At 43.2% G+C, this 22658-nt stretch overlaps 1 protein-coding gene across 3 annotated transcripts in view; it reads left to right on the top strand.

Moving 5' to 3' along the window:
- LOC141105580 (prominin-1-A-like) overlaps positions 1-22658 on the top strand; it is a 211711-nt gene that overhangs the window by 8068 nt on the left and 180985 nt on the right. The window contains exon 1 of one of the 3 annotated variants that reach the window (XM_073595500.1): positions 2236-2467. The exons of 1 other annotated variant lie outside the window; for it this stretch is intronic. The gene's annotated coding sequence lies outside the window, so the exon portion shown is untranslated. Of the gene's footprint in view, positions 1-2235; positions 2472-22658 lie in introns of those variants that run through there. One more of the 3 variants, XM_073595499.1, reaches the window with a different exon arrangement.

The raw sequence follows: 22658 nt of genomic DNA, 5'->3' as shown, positions 1-22658 counted from the left end.
CCCCGGCGGCTCTAAAACTGAGACCTGAGCAATCAAACACCGCCGATCACTCAGTTCTTAGATCTCCGTAAGTAGAGAGTTGGTGACTGTCAGTCACCCTCTCCCGCCGTACTCATTGGAGCGCTGGGCTGTGGTAGGGGTGGGCCGGCTCAGGCTCTCAGCGGCTCACTGAGAGGCTAAGCCAGGTGCCTGTCCAGGGTTGTGGGCGGATCCTGACCTCATTGTTGCGATCTTGCCTGAGCCTAGACCGGCTCTGCAACATCAGCCGACAGCAGACTTCAGCCCGCTGTCTGCTGAAAACGGGTTACAGGAGTGCAGTACGAACTGCACTCCAGTGATCCACAGGAGAAGTACAGCCAAATGAACTTTCCCTGTACTTCCCCTTGAGGCTCCATTCACACCAATGCGTTTTTTTTATGCTTTTTGCAGAAACGCAGGACATTTTTTTTTTCCTATGGAACACGTTCTGTAGTGCAAATCTGCAAAATGCAAAATACACTAAAAATGTCATAAGTGTGAGTCAGGCCTTACCATGATTTTGCCACGATTTGCATTTTTAAATCTGTGCCCAACAACATTCCCCCCTCCCACCACAAAAAAAAGCATTAAAAAAAAACACAAATCGCTGTAAAAAAAACGTGGAAAGCACAGCAAAAAGCACTGCAGAAATGCTAAAAAGCAACATACATAGATGTGAATCGAGCCCCCCAGCCCGCTCCTTAACAAGAAGCTATTTACAGTTTGTTATGGAGGGGGGAAAAAAACGCAAAAAGCATGTTAAAACACATAAAAAAATGCTTGCGTTTTGGGTGCAGGTCCATTAAAGTATATTACATGCAAAACACAATTTGATGTGGGGAAAAAAAATCCCCGACCCTTTCCAAATAACGCACCGGCTGAAAAACGCATAGATGTGAACGGGCACCATAGGAAACCATGTTAACTAGTTACGGACCGCCCGCAGCAGTTGTACTGCGGCAAGTTGTCTGTCCTGCGCGAATCGCCGCCATTGTACGTCGGGCGCGTTCACGAGCTGGGGAGCCAACCAGTGGGTCCGGCGGACTCGATGTCCACCCGCAATCGCTCCAGATACAGGCAGAACGGGGATCTGTCAGTGTAAACAGACAGATCCCCGTTCTGTCAGGGGAGGAGAGAGAGATCGTCTGTTCCTAGTGATTAGGAACAGCGATCTCTCTCCTCCTCCAGTCCCCCCCCCCCCACAGTTAGTAACACCTCCCTAGGGAACACTTAACCCCTTGATCCCCCCCCCAGTGTTAACCCCTTCCCTGCCAGTGTCATTTATACAGTAATCAGTGGCTATTTTTAGCTCTGATCACTGTATAAATGTCACTGGTCCCAAAAAAAGTGTCAAAAGTGTCCGATCTGTCCGCCACAATGTCGCAGTCCCACTAAAAATCGCAGATCACCGTCATTACTAGTAAAAAAAAAAAAAAATGCCATAAATATATCCCCTATTTTGTAGACGCTTTAACTTTTGCACAAACCAATCAATATACGCTTATTGCGATATATTTTTTTTTTTAATCAAAAATATGTAGAAAAATACATATTGCCCTAAACTGATGAAGAATTTTTTTTTTTGGGGGGGGGGGGGGGGTATTTATTATAGCAAAAAGTAAAAAATATTGTTTTTTCTTTTTCAAAATTGTCAGTGTTTTTTTGTTTATAGCGCAAAAAATAAAAACTGCAGAGGTGATCAAATACCACCAAAAGAAAGTTCTATTTGTGGGGGAAAAAAGGACATCAATGTTGTTTTTTGTACAGCGCCGCACGACCGCGCAATTGTCAGTTAAAGCAAAGCAGTGCCGTATCGCAAAAAATGGCCTGGTGGGTAAATGGACTAAATGTTAAAAAACGAAGAGCTGTGAACCTAGGGTGAAAGGGCATTGCGAACTGCTGCGCTGTGTTTGCAGCTTGCCCCGACTGCAGCCAAACAAAATAGTCTGCATGTTCTCATCACTGCATTGCTGTGCATTCCCTGCAGCGGGGGTTGAAACTTGCAACGCCACAATAAAGCAGCAATAAAGCAACTGCTGCACAAGCGACTGAATATTCTATGACATCAGCGCCTTGCTACGGCTGGAAATTATGGAAATTGTGATGTAAAATAAAACCCAGGTAAGCCATGCAAGCTGCAAATGAAGCACCGCAGTTTGTAGTATTGCAGTAGACCTTGGCTATTCTATGCACCCCCTAGTGGCCGCAAGGTTGAAGCGCAGAGGCTGTCACAATCCCTTGTGAACCCATCTAGCAGGATTTCTAGCACAGAGCCTGGGTGAGCTGGGGGTTGTTCCAGCCACAAAGGAGCAGCTGATAATGAGAATGCACAACACTTTCTTCACAGCAGACTTGAGTCATCCAGCAGTGAGTGCACCGGGTGCTGATCACCCCTGACCGTGGCTGGAGGGAAGACAACGTCCTCTCGCTGACTCCATTTCTGGCTGCAGTAAGTAAGTACACCCTTCTGAACATCTCATGCATTGCCTGCTGTCCTCGTATGGCTTTTCCTGCTGATTCGTACAAAGAAGCCAGATCTGCTATCCAGGGACAGTCCCGGCTGCTGGGGATGTCCTCTTGGAATGGACGGGGGAAGAGGCAGCAGCCTAGGACATAGAGGGTTCCAGGGGCTCATAATATCAAACAATAACTATGCCTTTAAATGCCGTAAGGTGCCGCTATCTACAGTCGTTAAGAGAACCTCTGCCCCGCCAGTTTGAAAGTGTGCGGCTGGGCATGCTTAAAGGGATTGTAACCGGATTCATCCACATGCAACACTGTCGTTCTGTCCGTGATACTTTGTGTTTTTTTTGTACTTTGTTACATTTTCAGGATACGCTTTGCAGGGGGGAGGGGGGGGGGGTCTCTACCACCTTCTAAGGTACGGCTTGGACCAAGTGTACTAATACGGCTACAATCACTTTAAGCATTTGCAACCGCAATTTTTTTTTGGAACAAGTTTTTGGTGGACTCCCCCTTCTTCTAAGGAACTGCTTGGACCAAGATAAAGGAGTTAGCCTGCCCGCTTTGGGAGGGGGGGGTCTACCCCCTTTTTCTAAGGTAATGCTTGGACCAAGATGAAGTGAGCAGACCACCAAAAGCTTGTTCTAAAAAAGTTTGCAGTTGCATCTGCTTACAGTGATTATAGCCGTATTGGTACACTTGCAACATGCAGTTGAATACTCTTCGGGATACGCTTTTTCATGACAAGCTTTGAGGGGTCTTACCCTGTTCTTCTCAGTCCAAACAGTATTGCTTGGACCAAGATAAAGGGTGCTTACCCCCCCCCCCCCCCCCAAGCCTCCCGTCGTATTGCAACACTTGCAACAATGCAGTTGAGTATATTCATGATACTTTTTTGAATACCAGCTTGGAGGGGTCTTACCCTGTTCTTCTCAGTCCATACAGTATTGCTTGGACCAAGATGAAGGGTGTAGACTTCCCAAAGGCTCAAAAAAAAAAAAATACCATAGGCAGTGCTCAACTACATTGTTGCAAGTGTACTAATACGGCAACAATTACTTTGATCATGTCTCGCCACAAACTTTTTTTTCAGGACAACATTTGGGGGGGGGGGGGGGGGTCTACCTCCTTCTTCTAAGGTACAGCTTGGACCAAGATGAAGGAGGTAGTACCCCCAAAAGCTTGTTCTAAAAAAGTTCACTACTGGATATTATGAAAGTGTTTGTTGCCGTATTAGTACACTTGCAACAATGCAGATGAGTACTGCCCAAGATATCTTTTTTAGAACAGGCTTTGTGGGGGTCTATAACCTTCATCTTGGTCCAAGCAATACTGTTTGGACTGAGAAGAACAGGGTAGATACCTCAAAGCTTGTCATGAAAAAAGTATCATGAACATGCTCAACTGCATTGTTGCAATACGACTCCAATCACTTTAGGCATATCCAGCCGCAAACTTTTTTTTTTTTTGCAGAGAAGGTTTAGGGGGGTATACCCCCTTCCTCTAAGGTACTGCTTGGACCAAGATGAAGGAAGTAGACCACCAAAAGCTTGTTCTGAAAACAAGTTTGTGATTGGATATGCCTAGTGATTGCAGTCATATTGCAACACCTGCAACAATGCAGTTGAGTACTATTCATGATACTTTTTTTGGGACTAACTTTGGGGGGGGGTGGTTTACCCTGTTCCTCTGTGCAAACAGTATTGCTTGGAAAAAGATGAAGGGTCTAGACATCCCCAAAGCCTGTTCTAAAATAAATCATGGACAGTACTCAACTGCGTTGTTGCAAATGTACTAATACACCAATAATCACTTTAGGCATATCCAGCCGCAAACATTTTTCAAGACAAGTTTTGGGGGGTCCACCCCCTTCTTAGGAGGTACAGCTTGGACCAATATAAAGGAGGTAGCTCCCCAAATGTTTGTTCTAAAAAGTTTGCAGCTTGATATGCTTAAAGTGATTGTAGCTGTATTAGAACACTTGAAAAAATGCAGTTTAGTACTGCCTAAGATATCTTTTTTTTTTAGAACAGGCTTTGGGGGGGTCTACAATCTTCATCTTGGTCCAAGCAATACTGTTTGGACTGAGGACAGGGTAGACCCACCAAAGCTTGTCATGAAAAAAGTTTCATAAACATACTCCGCCGCATTGGTACAAGTGTTGCAATACGACTGCAATCACTTTAGGCATATCCAGCCGCAAACTTTTTTTCAGAATACGTTTTGGGGGGGTCTACCCCCTTTTTCTAAGGTACTGCTTGGACCAAGGTGAAGGGAGCAGACCACCAAAAGCTTGTTCTTAAAACAAGTTTGCGACTTGATATGCCTATAATGCTTGCGGTCATATTGCAACACTTGCAACAATGCAGTTGAGTATGTTCATGATACTTTTTTCATGACAAGCTTGGAGGAGTCTACCCTGTTCTTCTCAGTCCAAGATGAAGGTTATAGACCCCCCCCCCCAAGCCTGTTCTAAAAAGATATCTTGGGCAGTACTCATCTGCATTGATGCAAGTGTACTAATATGGCAACAATCACTTTAATAATATCTAGTCACAAACTTTTTTTCAGGAAAAGTTTTGGGTGGTCTACCCCCTTCTTAGGAGGTACAGCTTAGACCAAGATGAAGGAGGTAGTTCCCCAAAAGCTTGTTCTAAAATGTTTGTGGCCTGATACGCTTAAAGTTATTGTAGCCGCTTTAGTACACTTTCAATGATGCAGTTGATTGCTGTTTAAGATAACTTTTTTCCTGGAAAAGCATTGGGGGAGGTCTACCCCCTTCTTCTAAGGTTCTGCTTGAACCAAAATGAAGAGAGTAGACCAACAAAAACTTGTTCTGAAAAGACGTTTGTGGCTTAATATGCCTAAAGTGATTGCAGTCGTAAATGCTTTTTTCATGACAAGCGTTGGGGAGTCTAACCTGTTCTTCTCAGTCAAAACAGTATTGCTTCGGCCAAGTTGAAGGGCGTCGAAAAAAGTAATCATGGACAATACTCAACTACATTGATGCAAGTGTACTTAATACAGTAACAATCACTTTATGTATATCCAGCTGCCAACTTTTTTTTTTTTCAGGAAAAGCTTTGGGGGGGTCTACCCCCTTTTTCTAAGGTAATCCTTGGACCAAGATGAAGTGAGCAGACCACCAAAAGCTTGTTCTGAAAAGGTTTGTGGCTGAATATGCTTAAAGTGGTTGTTACCTTATTAGTACACTTGGTCCAAGCTATGATTATAGCCGTATTAGTGCACTTGCAACAATGCAGTTGAGTATGTTCATGATACTTTTTTCATGACAAGTTTTGGGGAGTCTACCCTGTTCTTCTCAGTCCAAAATGTATTGCTTGGAACAAGATGAAGGGTGTAAAAGCTTGTTCTGAAAAAAGTCCATCATGGGCAGTACTCAAGTGCGTTGTTGCAAGTGTACTAATAGAACAACAATCACTTTACGCTTATGCAACCACAAACTTTTTTTAGAACAAGCTTTTGGGGGACTACCCCCTTCTTCTAAGGTACAGCTTGGTCCAAGATCAAGGAGGTAGTGTCCCCCCCCCCCCCCCTCCCTCCAAAAGCTTGTTCTAAATAAGTTTTGGGGAGTATTGCTTGGGCCAAGATGAAGGGTGTAGACCCCCCCCCCCAAAGCTTGCTCTAAAAAAAAAAGAGTTGTCTTGAACAGTAATCAAGTGCATTGTTGAAAGTGTACTAATACGACAACAATCACTTTAGGCATATGCAGTCAAAAACTTTTTTTCAGGACAAGTGTTGGAGGACTACCCCCTTCTTTTAAGGTACAGCTGGGACCAAGATGAAGGGGGTAGACCCTCCAAAGTTAGTTCTTAAAATGTTTGTGGTCGCATGTGCTTAGAGTACTGTCCAAGATATCTTATTTTTTTAGAACAGGCTTTGGAGGATCTACAACCTTCATCTTGGTCCAAGCAATACTGTTTGGACTGAGAAGAACAGGATAGACCCCTCAAAGCTTGTCATGAAAAAAGTATCATGAACATACTCAACTGCATTGTTGCATATAGTAGTAATTGCAGTCGTATTACAACGCTTGCAACGATGCAGCTAAGTACTGCGCACAATACTTGTTTTTCGGGACAAGCTTTGGTGGATCTACCTTGTTCTTCTCAGTCCAAACAGCGTTGCTTGGGCCAAGAAGAAGGCATTGGACCCCAAAAGCCCCAAAAAAACATGGACAATACTCAACTGCTTTTTTGCAAAGCACTAATATGGGTACAGATCCTTTAAACATATCCAGGGAGACGCAGCAGTTTTTCAGGACATGCTTTCAGGGTTCTACCCCCTTTATCTTGGTCCACTACTGAGAAGAAAAGAGTAGACCCCTGAAACTTTGTCCTGAAAATGTGACTGGTGGAAATGAAAAAAGTACCATGGACAGAACTCCTCTCTGTTGCAAATGCACTAATACAGCTACAGTCACCACAGACCTGAAATATGAAGAGAGCATATCCCTCTATAGTGTTTACTTGTCCCAGTCCAGACCACTAAGTGTCATTTCTGTCTGCTGCCTCCTTCCTCTGCTATCATCATGCATTATCTGTGACAAGTTTCCCTGACAACAAGAAAAAAATGGTAAGGGGGAGCTCCAGCACACAGCCTGTGATTGACAGCCTCAGCTCTGTTGCTGTGTATAGGGGTGTGTGTGGGGGTTGTCCCTTCCCTTCCCTCCAATCAGCTCTCAGAGCTCTACTCCTTGAGCTCTGCAATGTGTAATTTGAGCTCTACACCTCCCTTTTTTTTCTGGAATTTTAGATAAGCTTAAAAAGTCAGCACTTTAAATGGATGTAGAGAAGAGAAGACTGCAGATAAACAGGTACAACTTATATAGGAGGATTTGTTTCATCTCTGTGTATCACCTGAGGCCGGTCATTTTCCTTGGTATATGGAAGGGTTTACAACCACTTTAGGCAGCTGGATTTGGGAAGTTACAAGCCTATAGGCCTTTCCCTATGCTTGATGGAGAAGAATAAAACATTTTTTAATGCATTTTCCCTCTTGATTGTTCATTATTCGCTGTGGATAAAATTCCAACGTCATAGGAATATGTCTACCTTATGCTAAGTTGCGCATTTGCACAAAGACCAGCAGATTGGTGGATGAAACCTGTGTACAGACAGCCACCATCTCGTATCCATAGACACCTTTAGGTCTGCCATTCATGGCTTGGATTTTCATCCATTGCTTGCTGAATTGGCTAAAATCTGAGCCTCGGGTGTCCCTGTTGACACCATCTGGCTTGACAAAAGACGATTTTTTAAACTCACTTTTGTTGAAGGAGCCAGGTAGAAAAATGTCAGCTGAGCAGTGACTGTTCCGACGCATTTGTTTTATTTGGCTGTTATTACTGGCACCACTGCTTGCCAATACATACAGTCTTTTGCAGTTCAGGCATCACCACCTACAAATCATTTCCTGTTGGAAGAAAAATTTCTATGCAGGTACTTAGTTTTGAGACTTTTTTGCTGCATTATTCAAAGTGATTGTAAACCTCAGGCATGAAATATGAGCGAAGCCTATCCCTCTATAGTGTGTACTTGTCTCAGGCCAGAGCACTAAGGGCTAATTTTACACTTGCTTCAAAACATGGCTTCGGACAGGTTTTGTTAAAGCTCTCTGAACACAAGTCAAAGCTCCTGTCACTAAATAAAATGGTTAGCTTACAGTCCTGTTTACACTTTGCTTTTACTTGATACTTTGGTGGGGCTTCGATGGGCCTTCGATGGGCCTTTGGTGGGACTTTGATGAGCCTTTGGTGGGGCTTCGGCGGGGCTTCAATGGGGCTTCAGTGAGCCATTTGTGGGGCTTCAATGGGGCTTTGTTGAGCCTTTGGTGGGGCTTCGATGAGCCTTTGGTGTGGCTTCAATGGGGCTTCGATGAGGCTTTGGTGGTCCTTTGGTGGGACTTCGATGAGCCTTTGGGGGAGCGTCAATGGGGCTTTAGTGGAGGTTTGGGTCTTCGATGAGCCTTTGGTGGGGCTTCAAAGAGCCTTTGGTGGGACTTTGATGAGCCTTTGGGGCTTCGATGAGCCTTTGGTGGGGCTTCGATGAGCCTTTTGGTGGAGCTTCAATGGGGCTTCGAAGAGCCTTTGGTGGGGCTTCGAAGAGCCTTTGGTGGGGCTTCGAAGAGCCTTTGGTGGGGCTTCGAAGAGCCTTTGGTGGGGCTTCGAAGAGCCTTCAGTGGGGCTTCGATGAGCCTTCAGTGGGGCTTCGATGAGCCTTCAGTGGGGCTTCTATGAGCCTTTCGGTGGGGCTTCGATGAGCCTTTCGGTGGGGCTTCAATGAGCCTTTTTGGTGGGGCTTCGAAGAGCCTTTGGTGGGGCTTCGAAGAGCCTTCAGTGGGGCTTCGATGAGCCTTTTGTTGGGGCTTCGATGAGCCTTTTGGTGGGTCTTCGATGAGCCTTCAGTGGGTCTTCGATGAGCCTTCAGTGGGTCTTCGATGAGCCTTCAGTGGGTCTTCGATGAGCCTTCAGTGGGGCTTCGATGAGCCTTTGGTGGGGCTTTGATGAGATTTCAGTGGGGCTCCGATGAGCCTTTGGTGGGGCTCCGATGAGCCTTTGGTGGGGATTCGATGAGCCTTTGGTGGGGCTTCGATGAGATTTCAGTGGGGCTTCGATGAGCCTTTGGTGGGGCTTCGATGAGCCTTTGGTGGGGCTTCGATGAGCCTTTGGTGGGGCTTCGATGAGATTTCAGTGGGGCTTCGATGAGTCTTTTGGTGGGGCTTCGATGAGCCTTTGGTGGGGCTTCGATGAGCCTTTTGGTGGGGCGTCGATGGGGCTTTGATGAGCCTTTGGTGGGGCGTCAAGCCAGCTTTGCCATAGACTTCTATGGAGCCTTTGAAGATGCTTTTGAAGCACAACTAAAGCTAAATGGGGTATAATTTTGGAAGCAAAGCAAAAGCAAGGTGTAAACAGGACTGTAAGCTAACCATTTTATTTATTTTTTTATATTTTTATTTTTTTTTAACAACCAAATGTTGCGTTATTGTTGTCATACAGGGTAAACACAGTATACCTATCGACATAGAATCAGAACAGTATATTTTATGCAAATACAGTCAGGAACTTGTCCATAAACATTACCAGTATTATAGAGATTGATCCAGAAAGATACCATTGGCTTAAAAAACATAAAGTGAACAGGGAGAACATTTTGGTCAGAAAAACAAAACAAAACTGGAAGAAAAGAGGCTTCAACTGGAAGCTTAGGAAGCCAAGGGGCCCACACTATATTGTACTTCCACTGACAACCCCTATTCATGTACGTGATCCTGAACATAGGTAGGGCCGCATTTATCAATGTCTCCCCAGGAGGAGAGGGCCGGAGGAGACAGTGAGATCCATTTTAGGATAATCCCTTTTTTTTTTTTTTAGCATAGAATAGTAGGTAGGAAATGTAAAAGTTTGGAGTGGTGGGAGCGCTGAACGTCCTCATGAACCCCCAACAGGGCCAATTCTGGTGATACTGGAAGGGACAGTTGCAACCTAAGGTTCATTTCGTTGAACACCGCTGACCAATAAGATGATATAATTGGGCACTCCCAGAACATATGAAAAAATCTACGTACATGTGTTTTACATCTGGAGCAGATAGGATCCCTGTCTGGAAAAATACGATCAAATTTCTGGGGCGGGTAATAAATTCTATGTAGGAATTTAACTTGAATGAGCTTGTCACTAGATGAAATAAGCAGTTTAGGACCATGCTCGAGGCAGTCTTCCCAATCCTCCTTATCCAATGCTAACCATTTTATCTAGTGACGGGAGCTTTGACTGGAGTTCAGAGAGCTTTAACAAAGCCTGTCCGAAGCCTTGTTTTGAAGCAAAGTGTAAATTAGCCGTTAATGTGTGTTGAAGCCGAAGCAAGTGTAAATGAGCCCTAAGTGTCATTTCTGTCTGCTGCCTCCTCCCTCTGCTATCTGCAAGAGTCACTTCTGACAAGTTCTCCTGACACCAAGAGAAAAAAGGTGACAGGTGAAGGGAGGAGCTCCAGTACACAACCTGTGATTGACAGCCTCAGCTCTGTTCCTGTGTGCTGTTTTGAAGGGTGTGTGTGTGTCCCTTCCCTCCAATCTGCTCTCAGAGCTCTTCTTACTGAGCTCTGCACAGTGGATCTTCAGTTTCCCTGCCCACTGCTGTATGAAAGCTCAGACAAGCTGTATAAATTCTGGACTGATTGGCTACCACAGTGATCAGTCACCGTGAAGAGCCCGCCTCTCTCTCTCTCTGTGTGGATGGAGAGAAAAAGATACACGGGGTTAATTTACTAAAACTGTAGAGCGCAAAATCTGGTGCAGCTGTGCATGGGAGCCAATCAGCTTCTAACTTCAGCTCGTTCAATTAAGTTTTGACAAAAGAACCTGGAAGCTGATTGGTTCCTATGCACAGCTGCACCAGATTCTGTACTCTCCATCAACCCCAATGCATCTCTCTCCTTGCAGAGAGAAAAAAAGTGTGCAGACATCTCAAGCCTCCCACGAGGTACGGGAGGCTCCTGCACACCCGCAAGCGCCTCCTAATCTCCCGGGCATGATCAGTGCGGCGCGGAACAGCTCTGAAGACCAACTCTGTCCCCGCAGACGTCTCTGCAAACAGCTTCTACTCCTCCAATCAACAGTAGACAATCTGTCCTTGTATTTAGGGCTCTGGCTGGTGGCCATTTTGTGGTGGACCAAATTGCATTGATTTTAATGGGACAATTCTCAAACGCTAGAGAACAAACGTTCTTCTTGTGTTGAGTCTCCATTAAGAAAAACACCTCCTTACAGCATAGGACAAAAAATAAAAAATAAAAAAAATTTCAGGACATTTCAGGAAGGTGGCGCTTCGCCACCTTACAGCATAGGACAAAGGTGGCGAAGCGCCACCTTCCTGAAATGTCTGAGTGTGTGTAAAATAAACAAATAATAGAAAAAATTAAAATAAAATATAAAGAAAAAAACCTACTGTCGATTAAGATTTGATCTAGGTCAGTGCCAGGGTTAGTGTTTGAGTCAAGTAAGGGTCAAAGGTCAGGGTCAGTATATTTTGGGCAGAATTTTTTCTTTTTCATTTAGTATCAGGGCCAGTACACAGCATAGAAACTCAGTCTGCATGCGTTCCAGGTGCTTTTCTGCATATGCGTTTTTGATGCATTTTCGATGCGTTCCAGTGCGTGATGTTTTTTTTTCTTTTTTTTTCTTTTTTTTTTCACCTTAACCAATTCCAGCCCAAGGACATCATTTGACGTCCTGGGATTTAAGTGGGGATATCTGAATGATGGGTGCAGCTGCAGACATCGATCAGATATCATCTTTTTTTAGCCGGCGATTCTGTGCACTGTAAGAACAATCATAGTGGTAAGTCAGCCAATTGATCGTTCTTACCGATGGCTGGAGGGGACATCCCCCCCCCCTCCCCCTCCTGCCGCCCTCCAGTGCTTCTACCAACTCGCCCGAGCGATCGGCGAGCCGGAAGAACGAACCGGTTGCCGCCGGAAGTTGAGCATAGAGATTTCTGGTAACCAGATGGTCCCCAGTCATCTCTATGACCCTCGGAGTCCCGGGCGCGATGACGTCACGTCCGGCACCAGCAGAAGTAAACCATGCTGGGGACTCGTCTGGAAAGGCCGAGATGGTTTATTTTTTTTTATCTCGTTTTTTTCAGCCTGGAGGAGAGATGTGGATGTTATAGACCCCACATCTCTCCATAAAGAGGACCTGTCATGCACTATCCCTACAACAAGGGATGTTTACATTCCTTGTAATAGAATAAAAGTGATCAAAAAATTTAAAGAGAAAGTGTAAAAATTAAAAGTGAACGCATACGTAAGTCGCGCCCACATATGTAAACAACGTTCAAATCGCACATGTGAGGTATCATCGCGTGCGTTAGAGCAAGAGCAATAATTCTGGCCCTAGATCTCCTCTGTAACTCTAAATATGTAGCCTGTAAAAAAATGTAAAGCGTCGCTTATTGAGATTTTTAAAGCGGAGCTCCGCCCACCGCTTCAAAAATTAAAAGCCAGGACCTACATATACTACAGCTGCTGACTTTTAACAATGGGACACTTACCTGTCCTGGAGTCCAGCAATGTCGGCACCCACAGCTGATGTTTCCATCAGCTGTCCGTTGCTGCCTCCTCCATTGCGAGTAAGGGAACCCGGCAGTGAAGCCTTACGGCGTCACGCCGGGAACCCTACTGCGCATGCGCGAGGCTCTGCTCCTCTCTCCTACTGGCCCGGCGGCCGGGGAAGGAGGAGGGAGCCCCGTGGTGATGTCACAGGCCGCAGCCCGGACTCCCGGAAGTGGGAACAGGATACCTGTGAAAGACAGGTGTGCGCCCCCCTCGAAAGGTGCCAAACGTGGCACCGGAGGGGGGGGGAGGAGTACAACGAGCAGAAGTTCCACTTTTGCGCGGAACTCTGCTTTAAGTACCAAAGATTGGCGCCATTCCACGAGTGTGCGCACATTTAAAAGCGTGACATGTTTGGTATCTATTTACTCAGCGTAACATCATCTTTCACATTATACAAAAAAATTGCTCTAACTTTACTGCTTTTTTTTTTTTTTTTTTAATTCAGTAAACTTTTTTTTTTTTCCCCCAAAAAAAAGACACGTTTAAAAAATTGCTGCGCAATTACTGTGTGATGTAAAAATTTGCAACGACCACCATTTTATACCCTAGGGTGTCTGCTAAAAAAAACATCTATAATGTTTGGGGGTTCTGAGTAATTTTCTAGCAAAAAAATGATGATTTGTACATGTAGGATAGAAGTGCCAGAATAAGCCCAGTATGAAAGTGGTTAAATAAAGATGTGTGTTCCAATGCATTTTTGGTGCATTTTACCGCGTTCCAGTACAGTTCAGTGCAGAAAAAAATGCAGCATGTTCTACTTTTTTTTTTTTTCTGCAACTGGAACGTACTGGAACTTCAAGCACTGGTGTGAACTATGCCATTGAAAACCATATAACCTACTATCGATGCGTGTTTTTTGTTTTTGTTTTTGTTTTATGCAGAAAAAATGCATGGGAAGTAGGTTATATGGTTTTCAATGGCATAGTTCACACCAGGGCTTGCAGTTCCAGGGTGTTCCAGTTCTAGAAAAAAAAAAAAAAGTAGAACCTGCTGCATTTTTCCTGCACTGGACTGTACTGGAACGCTGTAAAACACATCAAAAAATGCACTGAAATGCATCAAAAATGCACCGGCCCCCGGAACAGTTGAAGTAAAACAGGAAAAAGGAAGAAAAAAGCATCTGGAATGCATCAAAAACACACATGCAGAAACGCATCCGGAACAAATCTGGAGTGCGTTTAAAAAAAAAAAAAAAAAAGGAGGTTTCTATAACCATTTACCACCAAATGAAAGCTCTAAATCACACCACATGCAGTCCAGTGCATTTTTTAAAATAATAATAACTTAAAAAAAAAAAATTATATATATATATATATATATATATATATATATATATATATATATATATATATATATTGCTATCTTTTTACTTTTTTACTGTAATATATTTAATTTTTATTTTGGGCCTTTCATAATAAATAAAATTTAAAAAATCAGGAGATATCCATAACCATTTACCACCAGCTGAAAGCCCAATTTGTCCTGAAAAAAACGATATGTACAGTCTTACTAACACATCTCAAAGTTGCAAAATTGTGCTTGGAGACGGTTCACATCTTCACTCCGAGTCGCCTGAAGCTCAAAAAAGGCTGCATTCACACGTCAGCGTTTTGAATTGCAGGCAGATTCTGCCCGTGATTTGAAAGCGCCGATGTGTTCAGGAGCTACTTCTGGGTGGCATGTGTCCCGCGACGCGGGTTGTCACGATTTGTCGCGGCAGACCCGCCCCCGCAATTTTCTGAAATGCGAGTCCCGCGATTTGTCATTCACACATCGCCGAAATCGCGGCAAATCTGCCTTGCGATTCAAAATGCGATTCAAAACGCTGAAGTGTGAATGCAGCCAAAAGTTCTGTAGCTTGCTTTTGTAGCTCGAATTGGGCAGATTCAAGCATTTTTGGCGCATCTTTATTCCCATACAAATTGATGAAAAAGCGCCATTTGCGCATTTTTGTGCGCATTCACGCGTTTTGTCGCACTTTTTTTTTGCATAATTTTCTGCTCAGATGAAATTTTTTTTTTTTTAAATATATGAATAAATAAATGTAAAATAAATACACAAATAACTAGAAATCATCATAAACAAATATAATACATAAATGATAATTAACCCCTAACCTTAAAATATATTCAATTATTCATCATAATAATAATAACAATACAAGATTAATAAACACCCAAACCCGGAAAAAAAATATAATAATAATAATATATTAATTGTAGTTGTAATAACTAAATAATTTATAATAATAATATATAATTGTAATAACTAAACAAATATATTTTGGGTTAGGGTGTTTAGTTATTACAATTTTTTTAAGGGGTTAAGGTTAGGGGTTAATTATTTATTATTACTTAGTATTCAGTTATTGAATTTATTTATTTATGATTATTTTTATGTTTGTTTACTTATTTTACGTTTTATTCATGTATTATTAATACAAATACATTTAAAAAAAATGTATATATATTGTAAAGGAAATTTGTACGTTCTGTATATAATTGTATTCTATTTTGTATGTATTGCACACTGCCCTCACTGTGCACACGGCACTAATAATGTTTTCAGTAAATGTTTACATTCTTTCGAGTCCTGATTAGAATTAGCCTGCCTATGTAACGCCCCTTGTTACCATAAAAGTACAATTGTAATATTATTGTGATAGCTACGTAATCATGTGCATAAAAACCTTCAATTGCGTCATAATAAAGCAGAACAGTTATTTGGAAAGATGCGGAGCGTATCTTTTGTGTCTGTTCCCTACTGCAGTAGTTATTATTAATTTGGAACCACTAATCAATATGAGGATAGGAGTTGCCTATCTATAAAATGTCCAACTCTAAAAGATAGATAGATAGATGTCTATCTATCTATCTATCTATCTATCTATCTATCTATCTATCTATCTATCTATCTATCTATCTATCTATCTATCTTTTTTTAAGCTTTAGGGGTTAAATATCTTTATTATTATTGGTATTCACTTATTGAATTTTAATTATGATTATTTTTATATATTTGTGTATTTTACCATTTATTATTATTATTATTATTATTATTATTATTAGTAGTAGTAGTAGTAGCAGTATTACAGTAAACCATTCACACTGGTCCTGTCTCAAAGGAGCTTACAATCTATTGTCTCTATCCCAGCCATTCAGAAGTGCCCACAAGGGTCAGTGGAAGTGAATGAACTGTATATATTTGGGGGGGGAGGGGTGAACTTGGAGTAGATGGAATAAACGCACAAGTGTAGAAATGCTGCACAAGTCATGTTACTTTGACAGCGAAATTCCCTCGTTGTGCTGCCAGTCCCTGGACATCTGTCTTCCTGGAAGTGTCCCCTGTGAGGACTGATTACAATTACACTCCAGCCCTGAACTCCGCTATTATTACCAAAACAATCTATTTTAAAATGTTCGATTTAGTTTCTAATGGTTAATCGGGACAAATCGCCGTTTTCACTGCGTTGACGAGAAAAATCAAAGGTGAAGGGTGTGAAATTTGTCTTGTTTCTGCATGGGCAAAATCCAAACTGTGAATGCACGTGGTTTATTGTTCAGGGAAAAAAAAAAATATAGACGTGAAGCATTTGTTGTCCGTCATGAACATTCATGTCCATGCCTCCTGAAATCAAATGTTGTAAACCTCGGGCATGAGATGCACTATATTGTCAAAAGTATCGAGACGCCTGCCTTTACACACAGATGAACTTTAATGGTATTCCAGTCTTAGTCCGGAGGGTTCAATATTGAGTTGGCTCCACCCTTTGCAGCTATAACAGCTTCAACTCTTCTGGGAAGGCTGTCCACAAGGTTTAGGAGTGTGTCTATGGGAATGTTTGACTGTTCTTCCAGAAGCACATTTGTGAGGTCAGGCACTGATGTTGAACGAGCCAGTCATGTTCCTCCACCCTAAACTCATCCATGTCTTTATGGACCTTGCTTTGTGCACTGGTCCAAATCATTTGGTGGAGGGGGGATTATGGTGTGGGGGTTGTTTTTCAGGGGTTGTGCTTGGCCCCCTTAGTTCCAGTGAAGGGAACTCTTAAGGCATCAGAATACCAAGACATTTTGGACAATTTCATGCTCCCAACTTTTGTGGGAACAGTTTGGGGACGGCCCCTTCCTGTTCCAACATGACTGCGTACCAGTGCACAAATCAAGGTCCATAAAAACATGGATGAGCGAGTTTGGGGTGAAAGAACTTGACTGGCCTGGACAGAGTCCTGACCTCAACCCGATAGAACACCTTTGGGATGAATTCGAGCGGAGACTGCGAGCCAGGCCTTCTCGTCCAACATCAGTGCCTGTCCTCACAAATGCTCTTCTGGAAGAATGGTCAAACATTCCCATAGACACACTCCTAAACCTTGTGGACGGCCTTCCCAGAATAGCTGAAGCTGTTATAGCTGCAAAGGGCGGGCCAACTCAATGTTGAACCCTACGGACTAAGACTGGGATGCCATTAAAGTTCATGTGTGTGTAAAGGCAGGTGTCCCAATACTTTTATCAATATAGTGTTTATATATATATATTAAAAAAAATATATTGTGTGTGTATATGTATATGCAACGGCTTCAATTGGTCCCTTGCTATAGAGGTACAGAATGAAACCTATAACTGTCTATACAGATACCAGTGACAACCAATGAAGTTATTTGTGTCAGTTTTTTTTTTTTGAAACACTAATAAAATATGTTGACATTGAAACAGGTTTTTCACCTTTGATGCGGAAAGGATCGTATATTTTCCTAAACATCCTAAACATCCTAAACTTGTGCAATTTTCCATTTCCTGTTAATGGCGTGAGAAAGCCAGTCTTTCACTATACCCCCTAATCAGTACTGTGGAAATAGCTATATCTGCCCACATGACTGCTATGGGGCCTGGGGTGGGAGGGCGTGCCATTAGGGAGGTTGTTAGAAAATGAAACTGTAAAGCCTTCAGTATAGAAGGGCTTGGTGTGATTGTAGCCGTATTAGTGCAATTGACAGAGAAAACTGAGTACTGTCCGTGATACTTTTTTTATTTGGACTAACATACAATTTTTCAGGACAAGCTTTCGGGGTATGTCCCCTTCTTCAAGGTCCAAGCAGTACTGAAGGGGACACACCCCAAAAGCTTGTCCTGAAAAACTGTATGTTAGTGCAATTTTCTCTGTATAGAAGGGCTGAAATCAGATCCCAGGATCCTCGATAGTCATAGACTTCCCTCTAATCAATTAGAAGCATTTACTTCGCTGTCCTAGCTTAGTGTAGATTTATCACCCTGCTACAAATTGAAATGGATGGAGACCCTGAACCTTGTGTACCTAATGCAGTCACAAATCCCAGTTTGTCCTCTGATTAAAAAAAAAAAAAATCCTACCCCATTCATAACATACCAGCAATTTGAACCGTTCTAAAACACATCAACTTTCAAAATCAAGGTTCCCATTATAAATAATACTGTTATGTCGGTTGAAGCTCAAAAAAGTACTTGAGCCTCTTTGAGGTAGAGTAGCACTTTTTGGTTTCTATATAGACTTTAGTGTGAGTATCTAAAAACACAAGTTTTTCATGACAATTATTGCTTCTTCTTCTTCTACTGACTAGTTTTCCATTGGCTTGAAGAAGCTTTAGTGCGAACCTAGCCCAAAGGCCCAATACACGACAAGAGAAATCCCATTATTGTTTTCTTCTGTGTGGCCCAGGTCTTCTTCTTCTGTGTGGCCCAGGTCTTCTTCTTCTGTGTGGCCCAGGTCTTCTTCTTCTGTGTGGCCCAGGTCTTCTTCTTCTGTGTGGCCCAGGTCTTCTTCTTCTGTGTGGCCCAGGTCGTCTTCTTCTGTGTGGCCCAGGTCGTCGTCTTCTGTGTGGCCCAGGTCGTCGTCTTCTGTGTGGCCCAGGTCGTCGTCTTCTGTGTGGCCCAGGTCGTCGTCTTCTGTGTGGCCCAGGTCGTCGTCTTCTGTGTGGCCCAGGTCGTCGTCTTCTGTGTGGCCCAGGTCGTCGTCTTCTGTGTGGCCCAGGTCGTCGTCTTCTGTGTGGCCCAGGTCGTCTTCTTCTGTGTGGCCCAGGTCGTCTTCTTCTGTGTGGCCCAGGTCGTCTTCTTCTGTGTGGCCCAGGTCGTCTTCTTCTGTGTGGCCCAGGTCGTCTTCTTCTGAGTGGGTCAGGGTCTTTTTCTGAGTATCCTAAGTCTTGTTTTGCAAGCCCTGGGTCAACTTCGGAGTTGTCAGGAACCATGAATCAGACAGAGACAGAAAATGCAGTAAAAATCCCACCTTTTAATATAGTGGTAAAAATGGTACAAAAGCGGGTAGTCAGTGCAAGCCAGTAAATAAGGGAAGCCAGAGATCAGCGTAGTCGGAGACAGCAAACAGGATCAGGAACCAGAAGGGACGTCAGCCAAGCAAATCTTTAACAGGAACACAGCAGAAAATCTTCAGATATGTTGACCAAGGCGAAGGCATGGGAGAAATGAACCAGGCAGTTTAAATAGCCAGAAGGGAGGATGGCTGACAGGGAGCAGGAAATGATCATCCGGTGAGGCTTTGTGAAACGATGAGTGCTGGCAATTAACCAACAGCTGAGCACTGAGAAGGTAGGTCTGAGCCCAACCCTGACAGGAGTGCTACAGATCTTCTAAGTGCTCCGAGGTCTTCTTCTGCATGCCTCTGGTATTCTACGTGCCCAGAATCTTTTTCTGAGTGCCCCAGATCTTCTTCTGAGTGGCCAGGTCTTCCTCTGTGTGCCTCTGGTCTTCTGCCTACCTATGGGTCTTTTTCTGAGTTACCTAGGTCTTGTTTTGCAAGCCCTGGGTCTTCTTCTCAGTACCTTAGGTCTTCTTCTGAGTTAGTCTCCACTGGATGTGATTGGCTGAGATGGTAACTTTTTTGTGTAATGATTCTGGCACCTTTAAAGTCCCATCTATTATACTTTTATACATTTTATTATTTTATATATATATATATATATATATATATATATATATATATATATATATATATATATATATATAGTCTTATATTCATGCAGCATATTTAGAAGCATACTTGTGGAATCAAATATTTTATATTGCTTAATGAGGCAGTTGGACCCTGGCAAGTGCCTGAGGTCTTCTTCTCAGTGCCCAAGGTTTTCTTCTTAGTGCCGCTGGTCTTCTTCTGAGTACCCAACTCATGGAAATGCACTACCATGGCTTAGCATGTCAGGGTGTCCTGCAAAATGGAACAGATTGAACCATGCATGTTACATGCGCTACCACCCATTGCGGTAACACATTCAATACCATGCGTGTTACCACAATGTGTTAGTGTAAATGGGCCCTAAAGGTTGTGCAATGGCTTGCTGTACACTTATTGAAAGGAAACTAAAACTGGTTGGACAAAAGGTGTCAGACTACATTTGGGATATAAGTCAACATGGACCACTCTGCAATGTTAGTGTGTCACCTTTACCCTAACCATAAGAGCTATGGTCTCCTCCTTATGGCACTTTCTTATAGGAGCATCTGCACTTACAGTTTTCTCTTGGTCTCCTCTGCAAAGTCCCACAAAAACCTGTTGATCCTGCCAGTGAAGTCCACCTAATGGAGCTTTGTGTGATGGAGTGACAACAATGCCGCACTGCTCCTGAATTCAGAGCAGAGTTGTCACCCTCATTTAGGCTGTACCTACTTGCACCAGAGTGGAAGGAGAAGATCTTGCAGGGGGTGTGGCTATCCGCATTGTTAAAGAGTATCTCCAGGTCCCCCCCCCCCCAAAAAAAAAAATACTGCGGCTGCTGACTTTTAATATATCAAGAAATGGCCTCGTCATGAAGTGGGTAAAATCGGCAGCGGAGCCACCAACATAGGCTGCCAATATTTGGGCATGATGCTCTTTTCTCCAAAGTGTTCATTGGATCTCATAGAAGCAGGAAGGCTGACATCATAGACTCCATCTATTGGCACCTGTCACTAAAGAGTACCTGTCCTTCAACAAGGAGGTTTTGTACATAAAGCCTTGCCAAGTACCAAATACAGCGGGGAAAAGATATGACCCGTGTTCCAACAGTCTGAGAAACACAAAGCTGCAGGAAATTTACTTGAAAGGTGCCAAAACCCGCTGATTTTGTACTGCCGATTAGTCAAATAACTGAAAAGGGCTATGCAGTACGTAGACGTGGTTCCAGATCTAATGCTCAATGCTGATCTAGGAATCGCCTGAATTGTCTTCTACATTGTGCTGTGTTATTTTTTGGAATGCGTGTTGGCTCAGAGCCTCCATACAAATATATTTCCCATGGGCAAACATAGATTTTGGAGGGGAAACGCATTTTCCATGTGTGAAGTAGAGCAAGCCAATATATCTGTGTGAACAAGCCTTAAGTAATTAGAATTTTTTTTTCTCTCCTAGCACCAAAATTGGACAGAAATTATAATCATTTCAATTGTGATATTTCTTCTTCTTTTTTTTTTTTTTATTGCTTTAGCCCCGGAAGATTTTACCCCCTTACTGACCAGAGCACTTTTTGAGATTCGGCACTGCGCCGCTTTAACTGACAATTGCGCGGTCGTGCGACGTTGCACCCAAACAAAATTGACGTCCCTTTTTTCCCACAAATAGAACTTTCTTTTGGTGGTATTTGGTCACCTCTGCGTTTTTGTTTTTTTTTAGCGCTAGCAACAAAAAAAAAGCAACAATTTTGAAAAAAAAAAAAGCAATATTTATATAATAAATATCCCCCAAAAATATATATAAAAAAACTAATTTTTTTCCTCAGTTTAGGCCGATATGTATTTTTCTACATATTTTTGGTAAAAAAAAAAATCTCAGCAAGCGTATACTGATTGGTTTGCGCAAAAGTTATAGAGTCTACAAAATAGGGGATAGTTTTATGGCATTTTTATTATTAATTTTTTTTTTACTGCGATTTTTATCGTGACCGCGACATTATGGTGGACACATCGGACACTTTTGACACTATTTTGGAACCATTGTCATTTATACAGCGATCAGTGCATTGATTACTGTGTAAATGACACTGGCAGGGAAGGGGGTTAAACACTAGGGGGCGATCAAGGGGTTAAGTGTGTCCTAGGGAGTGATTCTAACTGTGGGGGGGATGGGCTTCCACTCACATGACAGCGATCACTGCTCCCGCTGACGGGGAGCAGTGATCTCTGTCATGTCACTAGGCAGAACGGGGAAATTCCTTGTTTACATAGGCACTTCCTTGTTCTGCGGCTCCGTGACACGAACGGCGGGAGACCGGCGGACATTGAGTCCGCCGGTCCTGCGGGCATGGTTACGCTGTACGCAGCGGGGACACTCGCTCGCTAGCCCCGCCAATTAAAGGGGACGTACAGGTACACCTCATTTGCCCACCGCTGCCGTTGTTCCAGCGTATATTGGCGTGCAGCAGTCGGCAAGTGGTTAAAGTGGTTCTAAACCTCAGATATGAAATATGAACAAAGCATATCTCTCTATAATGTGTACTTATCTCAGTCTGGAGCACTAAGGAGGAGATTTACTAAAACTGGAGCACCCAGAATCTGGTGCAGCTCTGCATCGTAACCAATCAGCTTCCAGGTTTTATTGTCCATGTTCAACTGAACAAGTTAAAGTTAGAAGCTGATTGGATACTATACACAGCTTCACCAGATTCTGTATGCTCCAGTTTTGGTAAATCAACCCCTAAGTGTCATTTCTGTCTGCTGCCTCCTTCCTCTGCTATCAGCATGAATCACTTCTGAAAAGTTTTTCTGAGACCAAGAGAAAAATGGCGACAGGGGAGGGATCTCCAGAACACAGCCTGTGATTGACATCCTCAGCTCTGTTCCTTCCCTCCAATCAGTTCTCAGTGCCCTCCTCACCGACCTCTGCAGAGCGTAACATCAGTTTACAACCACCTTACACCTTGTTTGTGCACTGGTGGGCAGTCATGTTGGAACAGGAAGGGGCCATCCACAAACTGTTCCCACAAGGTTGGGAGATTTTACAGAATGTCTTGGTATGCTGTATTTTGTAGGACCCCCTTTTGCTGTAATTCCAGCCTTTAGTCTGTTGGGATTTGTCTCTACT

This window comes from Aquarana catesbeiana, linkage group LG08 (genome assembly GCF_042186555.1).
Source record: "Aquarana catesbeiana isolate 2022-GZ linkage group LG08, ASM4218655v1, whole genome shotgun sequence".
In the NCBI taxonomy this organism is placed as follows: domain Eukaryota; kingdom Metazoa; phylum Chordata; class Amphibia; order Anura; family Ranidae; genus Aquarana; species Aquarana catesbeiana.
This window is presented reverse-complemented; position numbering and strand designations above follow the sequence as displayed.